General features: G+C 43.2%; 1 protein-coding gene across 5 annotated transcripts in view; it reads right to left on the bottom strand.

Moving 5' to 3' along the window:
* Window positions 1-19,523, bottom strand: part of RPS6KA5 (ribosomal protein S6 kinase A5) — a 195,892-nt gene that overhangs the window by 142,547 nt on the left and 33,822 nt on the right. The window contains exon 1 of one of the 5 annotated variants that reach the window (XM_044924607.2): window positions 5,774-6,025. The exons of the other annotated variants lie outside the window; for them this stretch is intronic. The gene's annotated coding sequence lies outside the window, so the exon portion shown is untranslated. Of the gene's footprint in view, window positions 1-5,773; window positions 6,026-19,523 lie in introns of those variants that run through there. 5 annotated transcript variants of the gene reach the window in all.

The raw sequence follows: 19,523 nt of genomic DNA, 5'->3' as shown, positions 1-19,523 counted from the left end.
CTGAACTCAACTCTTTTCTAAGATTCTTTTCCCATAATGGTCATTACAGAGTACTGAATAGAGTTCCCTGTGCTATACACCAGGTCCTTATTAGTTATCTATTTTATATATGGTAGTCTGTGTATGTCAATCCCAATCTCCCAATTTATCCCTCCCCCTCTTGCCCCTAGTAACCATAAAAGTTTTTTCTACACCTGTAACTGTTTCTCTTTTATAAGTAACTTTATTTGTACCATTTTCTTAGATTTCACATACAAGTGGTATCATATACTATTTGTACTTCTCTGCCTGAAAAAATCTCTAGATCCATCATGTTGCTGCAAATGGCATTATTTCATTCTTTTTTATGGCTCTGTAATACTCCATCATAAATATGCACGAAATCTTCTTTCTCCACTCTTCTGCTGATGGACATTTAGGCTGCTTGCAGACATGCTATGGCCTTCTTTGGGCTCATCTGGCCTGGCATCTACCAAGTATCTTAGATCTCTGAGTTCCTGTTTTTCATCCAATTTGAGAAGTTTCTGCCTTAATTTTTTCGAAATTTTTTTTATCCCATTCCTCTCTCCTCACTTTCTTAAGATTCCAACTGCACGTACGTTTGATTGTTTGATACTAAGAGGTCCCTGAGACTCTATTCATTTTTTTCTAATGTTTTCTCTGTTCTTCACATTAGTTCCCATTGTTCTATCTTCAAGTCCACTTTCACTTCCTTCCGATATCTCTATTCAACTGTTAAATCCATCCAATAGATTTTTACATTTCAAACATTTCATTTCTACAAATTCCATGTGGTTCTTTTTCATTGTTTCTATTTATCAGATAAGATTTTTTATTTTTTCACTCACAGAGAACATGTTGCTTTATTTCATTGAGGATATTTTAAGAGCTGCTTTAAAATTCTTGTCTGCTACTGCCAATATCTCGTGCATCTCAGGCTGGGATTCAGTTGTTTTTATTTCCTCTTGGGATATGTTCCATTTCCTTGATCCCTCCTATGTAGGATAATTTTTGATTGTACTCTCAACATTAACCCTTAAATGCTAACTTGTGAAAATTCTAAGCTTGTTATTTTTCCCCAGCAAGAGTTTCTTTTGCTTTAGCCGGCAAATATCTTGGTTTTGCCTGGCCTGACTTGAATTACAAATCGGTTTCTTAGAAGGCAGCTCCAGGCCACTTCAGATCTATTATTTAAGGCAAGCTGTTCTGAGGCTGTTGTATCCATGCTTGCTTCAGAAGTAAATGCGCAAAGTTTTGTACACAAAATTTGAGGACTCTCCCTCTGCTGAGGCTCCTCTCTTTTAGGGATTCCTCCACTATCTTCAGTGGCCAAGGTTTCTCTGACTTTAGCCTCCCAGTTTCTCTGACCAGAGAGACCACTGTTTCTTCATCAGAGTCCAAAGAATATGACCTATGCTCAGCCTGAAACTACAGGTGAAAAGGCGCTGCTGCCTTCCCCACCCCTCCCACTGTGTGCCTGACAGCCTGCTCCTGTCCACTCTCAAGTGCCTTAAACACTGCTTCTTCTATTAAGTCCAGTGTTCACAGTTACTTTCTGCAAAGTAATTCTCTAGAAGGTGGTCTTTGACATTACAAGAAGTAATGGTCTTCCTAAGTCAACATTCAAATAAAATAGCAGTTTCTGCTTTTCACTTCAACTACTACCCTTGGAAATTAACTTCAAAGAGCAAATAAAATCTTAAAGGTGATACAATATAATAGGCCCATCTCAGGGATCATGAACTTAATACCCATATGATTCTTTCTTTTACATCGTATCTGTTAGACACGGTAAGTGAGCACACATATGGAAGCAAATCTACAGGAGGCTCTATCACGTTTAGGCTTTGGGGATTACTGTTAATTAAAAAGATTTTTTTCACTGTGTTAATGACAAAACAGATAAAAGCAAACAAAAATATGATGCTATACAGAACCCAAGCAATGAGAAACAGATATTCAAGCATGTGAGTCTAAGAGTATAAATGTTTCTCATTTCTCTGGTATTATTTTTCATTGTAATCAGAAGTCTTTGAGCATGAAAGTCTAAACTACATTTCTCTTAATTGTTAACCTAAGAGCAAGAGCTCAACCTTCCCAGCAATGCTACTAACATTCATTAGAACAAGATTTAAATATTTACACATTTTACTTCATCCTAGAGGCACAATAAATAGCAGCCCCTTAAAGGAACCTGTATTTCTGAGTCATCTACCTGCCTCGGCAAAGTCCAAAGTGACATGTCAGGTGACCTGCAGCAGCCTGGATGTCTGGGACCAGAGCACCAGAAACAGACCCGTGCCTGAGAGAGACAGAACGTCCGTTGCCTTTCCTCATGTACGAAAGGAGATGGTGGCTGCAGGAGCTCCTTTACCTGTGCCAGGCAAGCTTCTGCCCGACTCTCTGTCTAGCTCTTCCCGAAGATACAAAGAAGCTACTCATTATTCAGGAGTCCAAAACTCTGACTGGGGACAGTCAGTAGCAAGTGGAGTCTCTGTGTTAAGAACAGTCTCCACCCAAGGCCTGTTCTTTTTCTTTTTTGCCTCAAACTTCTGGCCTGGCCTGATCTCTTGAGAAGGCCATTCTCTTGCATGCCTCCTTCCACTGTATATAATGGTTACTAAGTGGATGTGGAGGTTCCCTTGGGACCTGGTGTTCACTCATTGTGTGCTCTTTCTAAACCTGCGGGCTCACAGCTCAGCGTGCTGGTCTCAAGATTATGACTAGACAGGTGTGGGAGGGAGGCAGGAGTTCTCACTCTGGTAAACTACATGCGCCGACGCCGCTTTTAAGAAGAGCTCTGCACTGGCCCGTCGGAAGCTCGCTCAGCTTTTACAGACAATGTGGTACTGGGCCCCACCAGCTACGTTCCTTGCAGACAGTTCCCTCCTGACTCTTGAGGGGCAAGAGTAATATGACGGAGCAGACTTTGGGCATTTCTGGATTTCCAGCTATAATAGCTTAATTGCACCAAAATCTCATCCTCAGCTCCTAAATCCTATATAAAAGAATTAACTTCCCACAGAAACAATGCCTATGGAAACTCTTCACAAATACATAAAATAACAAACAATATCAACAAACTTTAAAAATGTAGTCTAGAGCTACTTAGTTGGCACATAGTATGATCATATCATTGCTTATTCAGCTCAGTTCAGTCTCTCAGTTGTGTCTGACTCTTTGCGACCCCATGAACCCCAGCACGCTAGGCCTCCATCTCCATCACCAACTCCTGGAGCCTGCTCAAACTCATGTCCATCGAGTCAGTGATGCCATCCAAACATCTCATCCTCTGTCGTCCCCTTCTCCTCCTGCCTTCAATCTTTCCCAGCATCAGGGTCTTTTCCAATGAGTCAGTTCTTCGCATCAGGTGGCCAAAGTATTGGAGTTTCAGCTTCAGCATCAGTCCTTCCAATGAATACTCAGGACTGGTTTCCTTTAGGATGGACTGGTTTGATCTCCTTGCAGTCCATTTTGAGGCCCACATCATATGAGTTATTAAATATTAGCAAACATCAACTAAAACAATAAACATTTCTGAACTTTTCAAGGTCTACTTTAGGCCTATCTCTATTATTAATCAGTTTAGGTAGCTCATCAAAAGAATTTGAAGATTTTTTACATTAATACAATATTAATCATTTAGAAAGGACAGGTGTGAATAATTTTAATGTTTCACAAAGCAATTTTAACTAATTTTTTTTTCTTATTAAAATATTCGGAACTCTCCCACTGAAAATCCCTTCCTGGGACTTCCTTGGTGGCCCAGGGGTTAAGAATCTGCCTTATAAATGCAGGGGACACAGTCTCAGTCCCAGTGGGGGACTAAGAGCCCACCTGCCTTGTGCCACAACTAAGGAATCTGCACCACAATGAAAGGTCCTGCATGACTCAGTGAAGATAAACTAAGTAAATTTATAAAGAGAAAATCCTTCCCTTCTTGATTAGTGTTATTCTCCTATAACTTATTCTTATTCGTTAGGAAATCACTTTTAATCCTATTAACTAAACCCTTTATAAGAAGTAAATGGATTTTTCCAAAATATGTTTGCTGCAACTCTAATAAATTTCAATTAATACAAAAACTCTCTTTAGAAAAGCCTGATGAACACTTCTTAAAGGAAAAATCTTATATTATACAATGACTATAAAATACTTCTTTACACTGTAAGTGGACTCCTCCAGCTTCTCCTATAATATTAATGCAGATACGTGCACTGTGGGAAAATATGACTGACGTGACTTTTAAAATAATAAATTAAGACTAAAAAGATCATTGTCTTTTCTCCCAAATTCAAAAAGCATTTTTGTTTTTTACTATAAAATAATCCACATTCAAAGTTTAAGAAAACAAACAGTATAAATAGGCCTAAAGAGACCCTGAAAATCTCCCACAGTCCCACCACTCAAAGATAAGTATCATTAATCTTTGGCATTTTTTCCTAGGATTTTAGCCACAAACGGTTGATAAATGCTTCTTAACTTTCTAGGCAATTCTATTATCAAATGTAATTTGTAAAGCACATAATCTATAATTTTTTTTTTTTTTAGGTTGTGAGATATTTAACTTGGAACATCCCACTCTCACGGAGGAAAAGAATCAGTAACAACACATTTTTTTATTCTGTTGCCATAGTTTCTGCTAAGCTGCACACATGTAATTGCACAGAGCGTGTGCTGAAATCATTTTATTAGATCCAATGATTCACTTATGCTAAAGTGAAAGGCTTAATTTAAAAGCACTTTTACAATTACAGTAGAAATAAAGAGAACAATGCTTCTGAAGCCATTTCAAGTAGGTTTCTTGGTATACAACTAAGGCACTCATATACTAGATTTTATTCAGTGAATTACTTATTAAATTTGCAATAAGCTGTGAAAATGGAATTTAATAGAAAAGACTACAGAGTCTGTAGATATTAAAGGGAATATCAGCATCATGTGAAGCTACCAGACAGCCTTATTGAGAACTACTGGTCCTCATTCACTCGTTTAAGAAACATTTACCAAGTGCTTCCTAACACCTGAACCAAGTGTTAGGTCTGTAGCCAACAAGTACAGGATTTAAACTAGCCAAGACGAGAGAATGGCTGGGAGATTTCAGACCAGAAGGGTTGGATCAAAAGCATAAGTAGGAATAAGTATTTTCCTACCAGAGAATATTAGCTCTTATAGCTAACATGTGGGAAAAACAGTAAAAGCATGACATAAAATAGATACAAGAAATGAACTGATTCCAAACCTAGAATACCAGACTAGTTTTAATTGAATCAAAACTACTGAATCCACAAGTAACAGCAGCTACGGCTTCAGGAGAATTACCCCAGCAGTAGCATGCTGCCGTGTGGACACAGCAAGGGGGATGAGTGCAAAAAGCTGGGAGGTCACTGCAACAGACTAGATGAGTGCTGACGAGGACCTAGTCCACGCACGGACAGAAACTGAAAGGAGGGGAAACAATGGAGCCAAGACTCCCTGAGACAGGGCTTCCCTGGTGGCTCAGTGGCAAAGAATCCACCTGCCAGTGCAGGAGACGTGGGTTCAACTCCTGGTCTGGGAGGGTCCCCCTGTCTCAGAGCAACTAAGCCTGGGAGCCACACCTCCTGAAGCCCTTGTGCTCGTGGTCCACAACCAGACAAACCACGGCAATGAGACGCTCACGCACTGTAACTAGAGAAAAGCCCACAGCAAGGAAGACCCAGCACAGTCAAAAACAAATAAATAAAATTGTGTGTGTGTGTGTGTGTGTATAAAGAATCACTGAAATACTCACTTCAAGAAGCATCTGCTGAACACCTGACTTGGGAGCTGAGACTACAAAAGCAACCAGGACAGGGCTCCCCACTTTCAGAGATACACTAACTGAACTTCTGCTCCATCTTCCCCCAGTGACCCCGTATCTAAAGTACAAGAAACTGTGGTGGATGGTAGCTACTGACAGCATCCTGCTGAAAGGGGAAGTTAAAAGGGAAAGCTGGAAGGGGAGGCTTGGAGTTTCAACACTGATTTTGAAGTTACGGCATGCCATCCCAAGGGCTATCATGTGGGGAGCTCTAGACAAGGAACCGCAGCTCTGCACAGACAGCACGTGGATGGGGTTCATGACATGCTACCCCAAAGCACAGTACCTTGGTAGAGTGAGTATTTTAAGCCGAAGGAATCTGAGAAACAGCGTATGCAAGGACTCTCTGACCTTCCCCTGAAGTCAGCCACAGACCCTCCTGTGCAAGGGCGCCCTCCCCCCACACCCAGAGGAAAGGAGCATCCTTCCCTTTCAAGTCAGGGACAGAGAGAGGAATCGGAACAAACAGGATCTGCCAAGTTTCCCCCAGTTCACGACCCACACCCTTTTCCCATGAGGCTCCATTTTTCATCAAACCTATTATTAAAAAGCTCAGGTTTAACCATTTCTCTAAGTCTTTATTTCCTCGTGAAGGCCGCGAAGTAACATAAAACTTAGATGAAATCAATTTATATACTTTTCTGTTGTTAATTGTCTTCTGTTACAGGAATCCAAGTTGAGAATTCAGAAGAGTGAAGAAAAAAGTATTTTTCTTTCCTCCCCTACAATGCCCAAGGTTTTTAGAAGGGGACAAGGGCTAAAGTTTTAAGAAGAAAACTCTTCAGGAGATCACAAAAAGAGTGCAAGTCTTGATGATGACCAAGAGTTAAGACACAAGGAGAAAAAGGGCCAGAGAAAGGGCTAGAAAACGAACAATGTGTAGAATCCAAGGAAAGACAAATGTCAACTGAAAACTGATCATCAGGGTAGTCACTCTGTGATACACTGATAAATATATATATTTGGTCTTAGTCCTAAAAGCTTAGGAATCTCCTGAGAGTGATAAGAGTCTCTTGTAAGTTACTGAGGGAGGGGGCGGTGCCAGACACCAAGGACTCTCGACCTACCCCTCTGCCCGCTTTCCCACCCCAGGGGAGAGGAGTGGGGCTGGACAGTGAGTTAATCACCAACGGCCATTATTCAATCCAGCATGCCTGTACAGAAACGTCCATGAAGACCCCTAAACAACAGGGCCTGGGAGTCAGAGAGCTTCTGGGTTGAAGCACACACACAGAGGCTGGGACAACAGTCTTCCCTGAGAGTTCTAGAAAGTTCCACACTTCCCAGCACCTCCCGCATCCCAAATACCCAGCCCAACGAATCTCTTCCCTGTGATCCTGAGTTCCCGCTGTATGAATAAATGAAAGTTGTATGAATAAATTAAATAAATCGAGCCTCCAATCTACACAGGGAGGTCAAGGTACAAAGGTGGGGGTGGGAAAACAAAATAATATCCTGAAAAGTAATGGATACAGATAGTTTTCAAGAAATGGAGATTAAAGGGAAGGAATTGAGGAAATGGGAAAGAATCCTATGAAACTTTTTTCCAGCTTGGAAGGCAGATGAACTAGAAAGCCCAAGGACAAAGGGAATACAAGAAAGGCTGGGAGGTGTTTTAGGGAGCAGATCCCTCAGAAAGTGATAAACAATGGGATGCTGGTTAGAAAGGGCCAGAGAGAAGGACCAAAGGACAGAGGTGAAGACAAGGGCGTGTTCAGGCCCTGTGGCTGGAAAAAGGATTCTGTATAGCCTTTCTAATGGGCGCAGATGGTCTCTGCCAGAGAAGCAGTGCCCTGAAACAAGAGTCAAACGCCTCAGAAATCAGCTAAAACACACAACGGACAATGAAGTGAGCTCTACAGCAAGGGAGAAGGATCTGAAGGCTTCTCCACTGGCTCAGAGGGAAAGAGTCCACCTGCAACGCAGGAGATGTGAGAGAGGCAGGTTCAGTCAGGAAGATCCCCTGGAGGACGAAACGGCAAGCCACCCCAGTATTCTTGCTGGGAAGATCCCACGGGCAGAGCCTGGCAAGCTGTAGTCCATAGGGTGGCAAAACAGTTGGGCACAACTGAACACAGCACACGACAATCAAAAGGACTAAAATATTTAAAGAATGGACAACAAAGACAGACTGAAAAAAGAGACTGGACAAAATGAAAACTAAAAAACAGTGCCCGATCGGGCAGTGGTCTCTAGCATTTTCCTGTGAAGAAACTACTCAACAGCTTGGAACACCAGGTTCCCAAGGAAGGAACTCCCTATCCTTAGGCTGGCTGTGCTGCGCTCTTGAGCTTTTCTGTCTTCAGCTATTAGAACACACCACCTTCCCCTTTTTCCTAACTCCATGCTCCCCCAAGCAAACCAATCCTCATTTGATACCTTTAACCCAAAAAGAAAAATGCACTAATTAAGGACACAGAGGTATTCCACGCACTTGTTGATTTGTATTGCCCGCTGTAAGCTGGTAAAATGTCAGCGGGGTTTACATCATCTTCTGTGATTAAAACCACAACTAGGTGCACGAAATTGAAGAATGAAGAAAACACACAGCAGCATGATGACCCAACCTTGAATCCTATCTGCCCCAACAAGGAACACTTAATTAACAGCCATACATACAAGACACAGCAGTAGTATACCATGCCCCTGTCAATGGTTTTCCAACTTTTTCTCATTTCAGAAGAAAAGAGAACAATTATAAAAAACAACGTTGAGATTTACTTGTGAATGCAAAAGTAAGCAGAGAAACTTCTAGTCTATTGCAGATGAAACAAAGAATGAAGCTATAATTTATTATAAATCTATGATCTACAGAATACTATCAACTTCTACAACTTTTAAACACAGTCAACACAAAACTTTGCCAATTTTCAGATACTTAACCGATTTTTTTTTTCTTGAGACATTAACTCATCAATTTAAAAGAGAGAGAGAAACAAAAACTAACAAGTTAATGAAAAAGTTCCTGTTTTTGGTAAAGAAAGGAGTTTCAGACCTGGCCCAATTCCCTATTCCTCAATAATTAGTTTCAGCTTCCCCTTTCCAGCACCTTCAGTAGTAAACACATCAACACTAATCTCTAATTTCCAAGTGCCAGTGTGAGCAAGATCACATCACGACATCGTGGGCACCTTCCTCTTTTTAAAACTTTTCTTTTATTAGGACCTGTGACAGAAAAAGGCTCAGGGATGGGACGACTGAAATCCCACCATCCTAATACTAGCTAGCCACATTTTGTGTTCGTTTCTGCTCTTTTGCTGATATGGCGGATCCCTGTTACCAGCAGGGAGCCAGCTCCTGAGAGAATCTAGACTGACGGGCCCGAGTCCTGCAGACCCTCAGCCTGTGCAAGTCAGACGCCCCCCCAGCCCAGGGCTCCATGAGGTCCTCAGCAGACACCCTCAGCTCCCTCCAAGGCACTGAGGGTCATCACGGTTCTGTACTGCAACCAACCAAGCACAGTTTGGGTCCTTCTCTGCATTTTATAAGAGACAAAAGTGAAAGTGAAGTCGCTCAGTCGTGTCTGATTCTTTGAGACCCCATGGACTGCAGCCCACCAGGCTCCTACATCCATGGGATTTTCCAGGCAAGAATACAGGAGTGGGTTGCCATTTCCTTCTCCAGAAGATCTTCCCGACCCAGGGACTGAACCCAGGTCTCCCGCATTGTGGGCAGATGCTTTACCATCTGAGCCACCAGGGAACAGAAGACAAAAACAAAATCCAAACACACGCAAAAAGCCTTCCTCAGCGCAAGAGACTTGAGCGAAGACTTTGGGGAAGGCAGAGGGCAGCAAGCATGGCAGCGACAGACAGGGAACTGGAAGCGGGAACACCCTGGATCCCACCCTCCACCCCTCGGGAGGCTGTCATCTCACCTGTTTCCTGGTCTCACATCAGCTTTCTGACTTCTCTCCTTTTCTCCCTCCTTCCTCATCAGGAACGAAACCAGCAGATCTGGTCCCTTGTTTCTTATCAAGCGGCTTCCTCCACTCTGAACCCCTCAGTGCCGGTTAACACCCGGACTCACAGCCCTGGAGGGCCCGACCAGAAGGCGACCTCAGGGCACTCACTGCCATACCAGGGGCGCTGGTGTCCACTGTGGCCGCAAGACCTGTCTCTTCTCCTTGCTTATTCAAGGCTGTCACGTAGGCGCCGTTCTCTCTGAGACCGTGCGTCCTAAGTCGCTTCAGTCGTGTCCGGCTCTTTGTGACCCCATGCCAGGCTCTTCTGTCCATGGGATGCTTCAGGCAAGAACACTGGAGTGGGTTGCCATGCCCTGCTCCAGGGGATCTCACAGTCTGCTAACTGAAGAAACACTCTGAAGGCTTACTTGGAGCCGATCCTGTACAAAGCCCTGGCGAGCAGACCCACTCTGAAATCAAGGAGCACAGGGTCCGGGGGGCCACTCGGACAGGTGGAGCAGCCCAGGGTGCCAGCAACAGCAGGGTAGAAAGAAGCAGGGAGAAGAGCCTGAGGAAGCACCTCCCCAGCTCAACGTCCGCGGAGGCCAGGCACGGAAGGGCAGCACACAGCCTACCAGAAGGCGGAGAACATGCCCTGTGTGGGGACCTGCAGACCCCGTGCACCACAGCACGCCAGGCCTCCCTGTCCACCACCAACTCCCGGAGTCCACCCAAACGCACATCCACTGAGTCAGTGATGCCATCCAGCCATCTCATCCTCTGTCGTCCCCTTCTCCTGCTGCCCTCAATCTTTCCCAGCCTCAGGGTCTCTTCTAATGAGTCAGCTCTTAGCATCCGGTGGCCAGAGTACTGGAGTTTCAGCTTTAGCATCACTCCTTCCAAAGAACACCCAGGACTGATCTCCTTTAGGGTGGACTGGTTGGATCTCCTTGCAGTCCAAGGGACTCTCAAGAGTCTTCTCCAACACCACAGTTCAAAAGCATCAATTCTTTGGTGCTCAGCTTTCTTCACAGTCCAACTCTCACATCCATACATGACCACTGGAAAAACCATAGCCTTGACTAGACAGACCTTTGTTGACAAAGTAATGTCTCTGCTTTTGAATATGCTGTCTAGGTTGGTCATAATTTTCCTTCCAAGGAGTAAGCGTCTTTTAATTCCATGGCTGCAGTCACCATCTGCAGTGATTTTGGAACAATAAATTGGAACCAAATATTTGGAACCAATATTCCAAACCAATATTTGGAACCAAATAAAGTCTGCCACTGTTTCCCCACCTATTTGCCATGAAGTGATGGGACTGAATGCCATGATCTTCGTTTTCTGAATGTTGAGCTTTAAGCCAACTTTTTCACTCTCCTCTCTCACTTTCATCAAGAGGCTCTTTAGTTCTTCTTCACTTTCTGCCGTAAGGGTGGTGTCATCTGCATATCTGAGGTTATTGATATTTCTCCCGGCAATCTTGATTTCAGCTTGTGCTTCATCCAGCCCAGCGTTTCTCATGATGTACTTTGCATACAAGTTAAATAAGTAGGGTGACAATATACAGCCTTGACATACTCCTTTCCCGATTTGGAACCAGTCTGTTGTTCCATGTCCAGTTCTAACCGTTGCTTCTTGACCTGCATACAGATTTCTCAGGAGGCAGGTCAGGTGGTCGGGTGTTCTCATCACTTCAAGAATTTTCCACAGTTTACTGTGATCCACACAGTCAAAGGCTTTGGTGTAGTCAATAAAGCAGAAAGAGATGTTTTTCTGGAACTCTCTTGCTTTTTCGATGATGCAACAGATGTTGGCAATTTGATCTCTGGTTCCTCTGCCTTTTCTAAATCCAGCTTGAACATCTGGAAGTTCATGGTTCATGTACTGTTGAAACCTGGCTTGGTGAATTTTTAGCATTACTTTACTAGCGTGTGAGATGAGTGCAATTGTGCGGTAGTTTGAGCATTCTGTGGCATTGCCTTTCTTTGGAATTGGAATGAAAACTGACCTTTTCCAGTCCTGTGGCCACTGCTGAGTTTTCCAAATTTGTTGGCATACTGAGTGCAGCACTTTCACAGCATCATCTTTTAGGATTTGAAACAGCTCAGCTGAATTCTATCACCTCCATTAGCTTTGTTTGTAGTGATGCTTCCTAAGGCTCACTTGACTTCACATTCCAGGATGTCTGGCTCTAGGTGAATAATCACACCATCATGATTATCTGGGTCATGAAGATCTTTTTTGTATAGTTCTTCTGTGTATTCTTGCCACCTCTTCTTAGTATCTTCTGCTTCTGTTAGGTCCATGCCATTTCTGTCCTTTATTGTGCCCATCTTTGCATGAAATGTTCCCTTGGTATCTCTAATTTTCTTGACGTGATCTCTAGTCCTTCCCATTCTATTGTTTTCCTCTATTGCTTTGCACTGATCACTGAGGAAGGCTTTCTTATCTCTCCTTGCTATTCTCTGGAACTCTGTATTCAAATGGGTTTATCTTTCCTTTTCTCCTTTGCCTTTAGCTTCTCTTCTCTTCACAGCTATTTGTAAGGCCTCCTCAGACAGCCATTTTCCCTTTTTGCATTTCTTTTTCTTGGGGATGGTCTTGATCCCTGCCTCCTGTACAATGTCATGAACCTCCGTCCATAGTTCTTCTGGCACTCTATCAGATCTAATACCCTGAATCTATTTCTCACTTCCACTGTATAATCGTAAGGGATTTGATTTAGGTCATACCTGAATGATCTAATGGTTTCCCCTACCTTCTTCAATTTCAGTCTGAATTTGGGGATAAGGAGCTCATGATCTGAGCCACAGTCGGCTCCCGGTCTTGTTTCTGCTGGCTGTATCAAGCTTCTGCATCTTTGACGAAGTCTACTGTCATCTCTGCATTTAATTCTATTGTGAGAAAGGACTTTATCAACACCCTTTCCTTTTTCTATTTTCCAGACTACATGCTAAGAGTGCCAATCTCGTTTCCATTAGCACTTAAAATGCGGCAGCCGTGAATCACGTATCAGACTGCAGGAATCTGTGCTTACAGCTATAAACTTTCACAGGGCTGCTGCCAACTCGTTTTTCAAGCACAATCCCACCTTCTAAAAGTGTTAATTTTAATTCATGATGAACTATCTAATTTAATGCCATGAATGCTGGAGATCAAAGAAACTAAAGTCATCCTGCCTTGGCCCAGCCTCTCTCCATTTCAGCTTTCACTGTGTTTTCTTCTACGCAGCCATGCTCTGACCCCACTTCTGTGATGTGGAAGAGAGGTCCCGGAGGGCTCTAGAGGGACTCATAGACACCACAGCTCGAGAGCAGGTGCGCCCCTGCGTCCCCTCTTTTTGTTTCAAAGATGAAGTGGGTATCCCATTTTCCTGATGCCAAGGTGAGCAATTATGAGCACAATTACGTTGCCATGAAAAAGGTACAGATTGTCTGTGCCTCTTAATAATGTACCCTATCATTTAAATTTTTCTTTTTATTTTAAAGTGGTTTCAAAATCCAAAGCTGCAAAAACAGCCAATTCCCATATTCATAATCATTAATTTTTAACATTCTGCTACATTTGTCTTCTGTCTTACTCATACATTCATACACACACACACATTACTTATGATCTACTTCAGAGTCGTTTGCACACAACATGCATCCTACCCTTTAGCAGTTCAGAATGAAAAGTATAAGTGTTAGTCGCTCACTCATGTCCGACTCTCTGTGACCCCCATGGGCTGTGGCCCACCAGGCTCCTCTGTCCACCAGATTCTCCAGGCAAGAATACTGGAGCGGGTTGCCATGCCCTCCTCCAAGGGATCTTCCAAACCCAAGGATAAAACTCAGGTCACCCGTACTGTAGGCAGATTCTTTACTGTCTGAGCCACCAGGGAAACCCTAGTAGTTCAGAGTGCTTTTCCCAAAAATTCTCTTAAGTAACCTCAGTATAGTTATCAAATTCAGAAAGTTTGATATTGATAAAATAATCTACAGTCCATTTGGGCTTCCCAGATGGCTCAGGGGTAAAGATCACCTACTAACGTTGGAGACATGGGTTCAATACCTGGGTTGGGAAGATCCACTGGAGGAGGAAATGGCTCTCCATTCCAGTATTCTTGCCTGGAGAAGCCCACGAACAGGGGAGCCTGTCGGGCTGCAGTGAGTCCATAGGGTCATAAAAGAGTCAGACATGACTGAGTGACTGAGCATGCACGCATGGTCCCTTTTCTGATGTGTCAACCGTTTGATGTCCTTTGTGATGGCTAATTTTACGTGTCAACTTGCCTGGACCACAGAGTGCCCAGATATTAAGTCAAACACTCTTCTAAGTCTGTCTGTGATGGTGCTGTGGGATAAGATTACTGTTTAAATCGGTGAACTCTGGGTAAAGCAGTTTGTTCTCCATAAAGTTACGAGCGCACGGCAACACTCCATCATCAGAAGGAAGTGACAAGCGTGCGACTGGGACTGAGCAGGTGCTGAAGGCGCAGCTCCGCTCTGTGCGGAGGCGGCTCACACGCCCGAGCCCCTCCTACTCCACCGCCCCCTCTCTCAGCCTGCAGCAGTGGCCCACGAGGAGCCCCTAAGACCGGCAGACAGAGAAGACGAGACTCGGGCCTGCTTTAGACGGCTCTGTGCCATACAGACAGCCACAAAAGCACTGCAACTCCTTTCTGGGACATGGCTGAAGGCAGTGGTGATGAGGCCACGTGACCAGCTACAGAAAGGAAGACTGTAATCGTCAGTCTTGTTTTGTTCTGTGATTAGTAATATGCTGTTTCTTCCTTGTTTTGTTCCCCTACTAATAATATGTTTGTGGGGAAGTGTGTGTGTATAAAACAAGTATCTTTATTCTCTTCCCTCTTAACCCCTTTATATAACATGATGTATTAAATTTATTTCACAGTATTTAAGTTACAGGGTGACAAGGAGTAGAATAAACACCACTCAGGAACTGTGAATCCTCTTCTAAGGAAAGGTTGATTGTGTTTTGCATCGTACACAGGATAGTTGTAAAATAGTAGCTGCAAGTATGACCTTGCTATTGTTTTTATTTGGGGTTTAAGTATGGTTTAAGGAGATGCATACTGACGTCCAGATATTTGGCCATTCGGACGTTATTCTGGGTGTCTCTATGAAGATGTTTTTGATTAACATTTCAATCTATGGGCTTTGAGTAAAGCAGACTGCCCTCCATAATGCGGATGGGTCTTATTCAATCAATTGAAAGCCCAAATAGAACAAAACAGACCAGCCTCCCGTAAGGAAGAGAGAATTCTCTGATCGGAACAGAGCCTCTTCTGGATGTCAAGCCTGCTGGCCTACCCTGTGGACTTTAGATTTGCCTCCACGTCACATGAGCCAATTGCTTATGATAAATCTCTTTCTCTGTGTATACAATACTCTATTGGCTCTGTTTCTTGGAGAACCCTAACACATCCTTTAATAGCATTTTTTTCTTGCATACAAAGTCCAGTTTATAATCACATATTGTATTTATCTCTTTTAATCTCATTTAATCTTTAATCTTGAAGATGTCCTCAACCTTTGTCTTTTATAACTGACGTTTTTTGAAGAACAGAGGTGTTTGTTTAAGTAGAACCTTCTGTTTGACTAACAGTTCCTCATGATTCAAGTCCTGTGTGACAACTAGAACACTACTTAAATCATGTGTGCTTCTCAGGTGTCACGACCGGAAGACGTGAGGTCAGCCGGCTGCTCACTGGTGACGTTCGTGTGCTCACTTAGTCAAGGAGCTGCCAGCTCCTCCATTATGCAGGCACCGGTTGGGGCATTAAGGTGCCCTCAGTTCAGTTCAGCTCAGCCGCTTAGTCATGTCTGCTCTTTGCAACCCCATGGAGGGCAGCACGCCAGGCCTCCCTGTCCATCACCAGCTCCCGGAGCTTGCTTAAACTCACGTCCATCGAGTCAGTGATGCCATCCAACCATCTCATCCTCTGTCGTCCTCTTCTCCTCCTGCCCTCAATCTTTCCCAGCATCAGGGTCTTTTCCAATGAGTCAGATCTTTGCATCAGGTGGCCAAAGTATTGGAGTTCAGCTTCAACATCAGTCCTTCCAATGAACACCCAGGACTGATCTCCTTTAGGATGGACTGGTTGGATCTCCTTGCAGTCCAAGGGACTCTCAAGAGTCTTCTCCAACACCACAGTTCAAAAGCATCAATTCTTTGGCACTCAGCTTTCTTTATGGTCCAACTCTCACATCCATACATGACTACTGGAAAAACCATAGCCTTGACTAGACGGACCTTTGTTGGCAAAGTAATGTCTCTGTTTTTTAATATGCTGTCTAGGTTGGTCTTAGCTTTTGTTCTAAGGAGCAAGCGTCTTTTAATTTCATGGCTGCAATCACCATCTGCAGTGATTTTGGAGCCCAGAAAAATAAAGTCTGACACTGTTTCCCCATCTATCTGCCGTGAAGTGATGGGACCGGATGCCATGATCTTCGTTTTCTGAATGTTGAGCTTTAAGCCAACTTTTTCACTCTCCTCTCTCACTTTCATCAAGAGGCTCTTTAGTTCTTCTTTACTTTCTGCCATAAGGATGGTGTCATCTGCATATTTGAAGTTATTGATATTTCTCCTGGCCATCTTGATTCCAGCTTGTGCTTCTTCCAGCCCAGCGTTTCTCATGATGAACTCTGCATATAAGTTAAATAAGCAGGGTGACAATATACAGCCTTGACGTACTCCTTATCCTATTTGGAACCAGTCTGTTCCATGTCCAGTTCTAACTGTTGCTTCCTGACCTGTATACTATCGTCATTACAAAATAATAATTTTTCACCCTTCCACTCCTTCCACACTTATCAGTCAGCACCAGACTGAGAAGAATCCTCCCTTCTTCCTATCTATCACCAGACTCTTCATGGATTACCTTTTTTTCAATGAGTTAAAATTCATTCTTGCCCTGTTGACCCACATTTGGTCAGTGGAAACAGCTTCAGGCTGGCTTCTTTACCCTTCAGACAGAACTCCTTCATTTTCTCTCTTTCCTTTCTAAGCACTTCCTTGCTTTCTCTTAATTGGCCTTGATTCCTTTTAATGGGAAATGGTATTAGAAACCAAGACTGGGTGTCAGTTGTGCTCAGCATATCTTGCCTTCTAGGCTCTTTCATGGACAGAACTAGGAAATAAATGCTTATATCATTTTATATATAGCTATGCACACACATACTTAAATCTGCTATGCAAATACTTGCATTGTATAAGAACTTATACTGTACAAAGACATGTTTTACACATCTGTGACATGTGTGTTTCAAAATATTGCCAGGGATTCTTCATTCAACTGGTGTATGATCATTTCCTTACAATCTCCGACTGCAAGAATTATTTGTGTGTGAAATTATTTGAGCTTATTTCTTATTCACTAGTTTCAGTCAGTCAGTTCAGTCGCTCAGTCGTGTCCATCTCTTTGCGACCCCATGGACTGCAGCATGCCAGGCCTCCCTGTCCATCACCAACTCCCGAAGCTTGCTCAAACTCATGTCCATTGAGTCAGTGATACCATCCAACCATCTTATCCTCTGTTGTCCCCTTCTCCTTCCGCCTTCAATCTTTCCCAGCCTCAGGGTCTTTTCCAACGAGTCTGTTCTTCACATCAGGTGGCCAAAGTATTGAAGCTTCAGCTTCAGCATCAGTCCTTCCAGTGAATATTCAGGACTGATTTCCTTTAGAATGGACTGGTTGGATCTCCTTGCAGTCCAAGGGACTCTCATGAGTCTTCTCTAACACCACAGTTCAAAAGCTAGTTTAAGTCACCACAAATGAACTAAAAAGCATATAGTCAATTTACAGGAAGTACAAGAGTAACGATCTAACTCTGAATGATGAAACCCAAATGTTACAGCGTTGAACGGATGGAATGGGAAGCACATCAACAATGCCCATGTCCCCAGATGATTGACATGCCATCACTAAGCCACCTGTCCTCAAACAACCTGAGAACTCACCTCCCTGTGTCCTCCAATAAGTATCAGGATGTCAGCAACTACAGGATACCTGGTGGCAGCTGAAGCAGAAAAGAGGCTAAGAAATTTAAGGAATCAGGTCCTATACCACTTTCCTACCACCTTTTACGACTGGAAGTAAAGGCTGGGATTGGAGAATGTTTCCACGGTGTGAGGGGTTCTGAGTTCTGCTACAGCTCAAAGAACTGTATTTTTACTGTGACCGTAAGTAAAATTGAAATCGAATCTAAAATTGGGAACAAACATGTATACATACTTATGGTCTAAGCCTACTTATGCAATATAAATTACAAGTAGTTACATAAACAATGTAATTTAAGGCTTACAAACCATTCTATCCGTGGCTCCCATTTTTTATTCAGTCTGAGCTCTGTAACTAAATACTAAGTGCTCATTATTCAGAGCTTTTTCCACCTCTTTAGATGAAACTCACTGTCCAGCACATTCCTCAGGAAGACTTCCTATGTAAGGTACTTTCTGAGTTCTTGAATACTCAAAACTTTTCTGTAGTTTTAATCTTAAAGCTGAATATAATTCTTGACTCACACCTTCTTTCCTTAAGCTCCTTTAAAAGTGAAAAAAGTCGCTCCAGTGCTGCCCTGATGCCACTTTTGAGAAGCCTGACAGCAGCTAATACTTCTGCCATTGTACGATTTAGTTCATCTTTTGGACGGAAGCTCTGAGCATGTCTCTTTAAAGTGTAATAGCATTACTAGGATATGTCTCAGAGCTGATTAGTTTTTCCCAGTACCCAGTGGTCATTTCCATGTGTAGACTCAAGTCTGCTTTTATTTTTGGAATTATATTTCTTAGATGGTTTAGTTTTACCTTTAAGAACGCCAGTTGTACACGTGACAACTTTGTCTTTCACGTCAACTACTTTCCCTCAGGCCTCTTTTTCTTTCTGTATCTAACTGGAAAAAATTTGCTTCCTTGCTTTTCTTTAATACTTAATAAATTTTCATTTTGATCTATTCTTCCTTCAGGACTTGGTTATTTAGTCTTCATTTCTGACATGATTCTGTCTTTTTCTTCATTTTTCCCCCTGAGTTCAATCAACTCTCACTGCACTTCATCCTGTTTTCTGGTCCATTTCTTTCTTAATTTTTGAATATTTGATTCAAGGTATTTTTTCAACATTACCAAGGCTTCTTTTTTTTGGCTATGCTGTGCGGCATGTGGGATCTTAGTTCCCCCAGTCGGGGGCCGAAGCTGGCCCCATGCAGTGGAAGCAGGAATGGTAGCCACTGGACCACCGGGGAGTCCCCCTGCTGCTTTTCTAAAGATATTTCCTCAGTTGGGAGCACTCATTCCAGCTTTCCTTCTGCATAATGTGGATTCAGGGGAGACTCTGCACCACCTGGAACATGAATTTGCATTGTTTTATTTTCACAGAAGCTCTGTATTCCTTTTTTCTGCTCCTGTGCATGTGAGGTACAGGTTTCCTCAGTCACCTTAGTGAGGATCACTCTGTTTCGTGGCTGATGGGGAGGCACTGTGGGCAACTTTTGCTTCCGCAAGATCTGTAATTTTCTCCGTTTCTTTTTTCTCTTCCCTGGCCACATTCCCAAGGTGACTAACCTTTCCATATTTATTCTCCTCTAGAAGCAAAGCTTCTTTAACACTGCCCTTCTGATCCTGCTCACTTTCAAGCCCTTTTCCTAAGCCAGAGCCAGGGCCTATCAAGTCTCGGTGCAAAGCAGTATTTTTGCACATGCTGTTGACACCTTCTCTTTCTGAGGGCTACCTGTGGCCTGTGTTTTGTCTGTTTTCTGTTCCTCTGTCTTTCTCT

Source organism: Bubalus bubalis, chromosome 11, assembly GCF_019923935.1.
Source record: "Bubalus bubalis isolate 160015118507 breed Murrah chromosome 11, NDDB_SH_1, whole genome shotgun sequence".
Taxonomy (NCBI): Eukaryota; Metazoa; Chordata; class Mammalia; order Artiodactyla; family Bovidae; genus Bubalus; species Bubalus bubalis.
The sequence above is the reverse complement of the archived record's forward strand: the minus strand, read 5'-3'. Positions and strand labels throughout refer to the sequence as shown.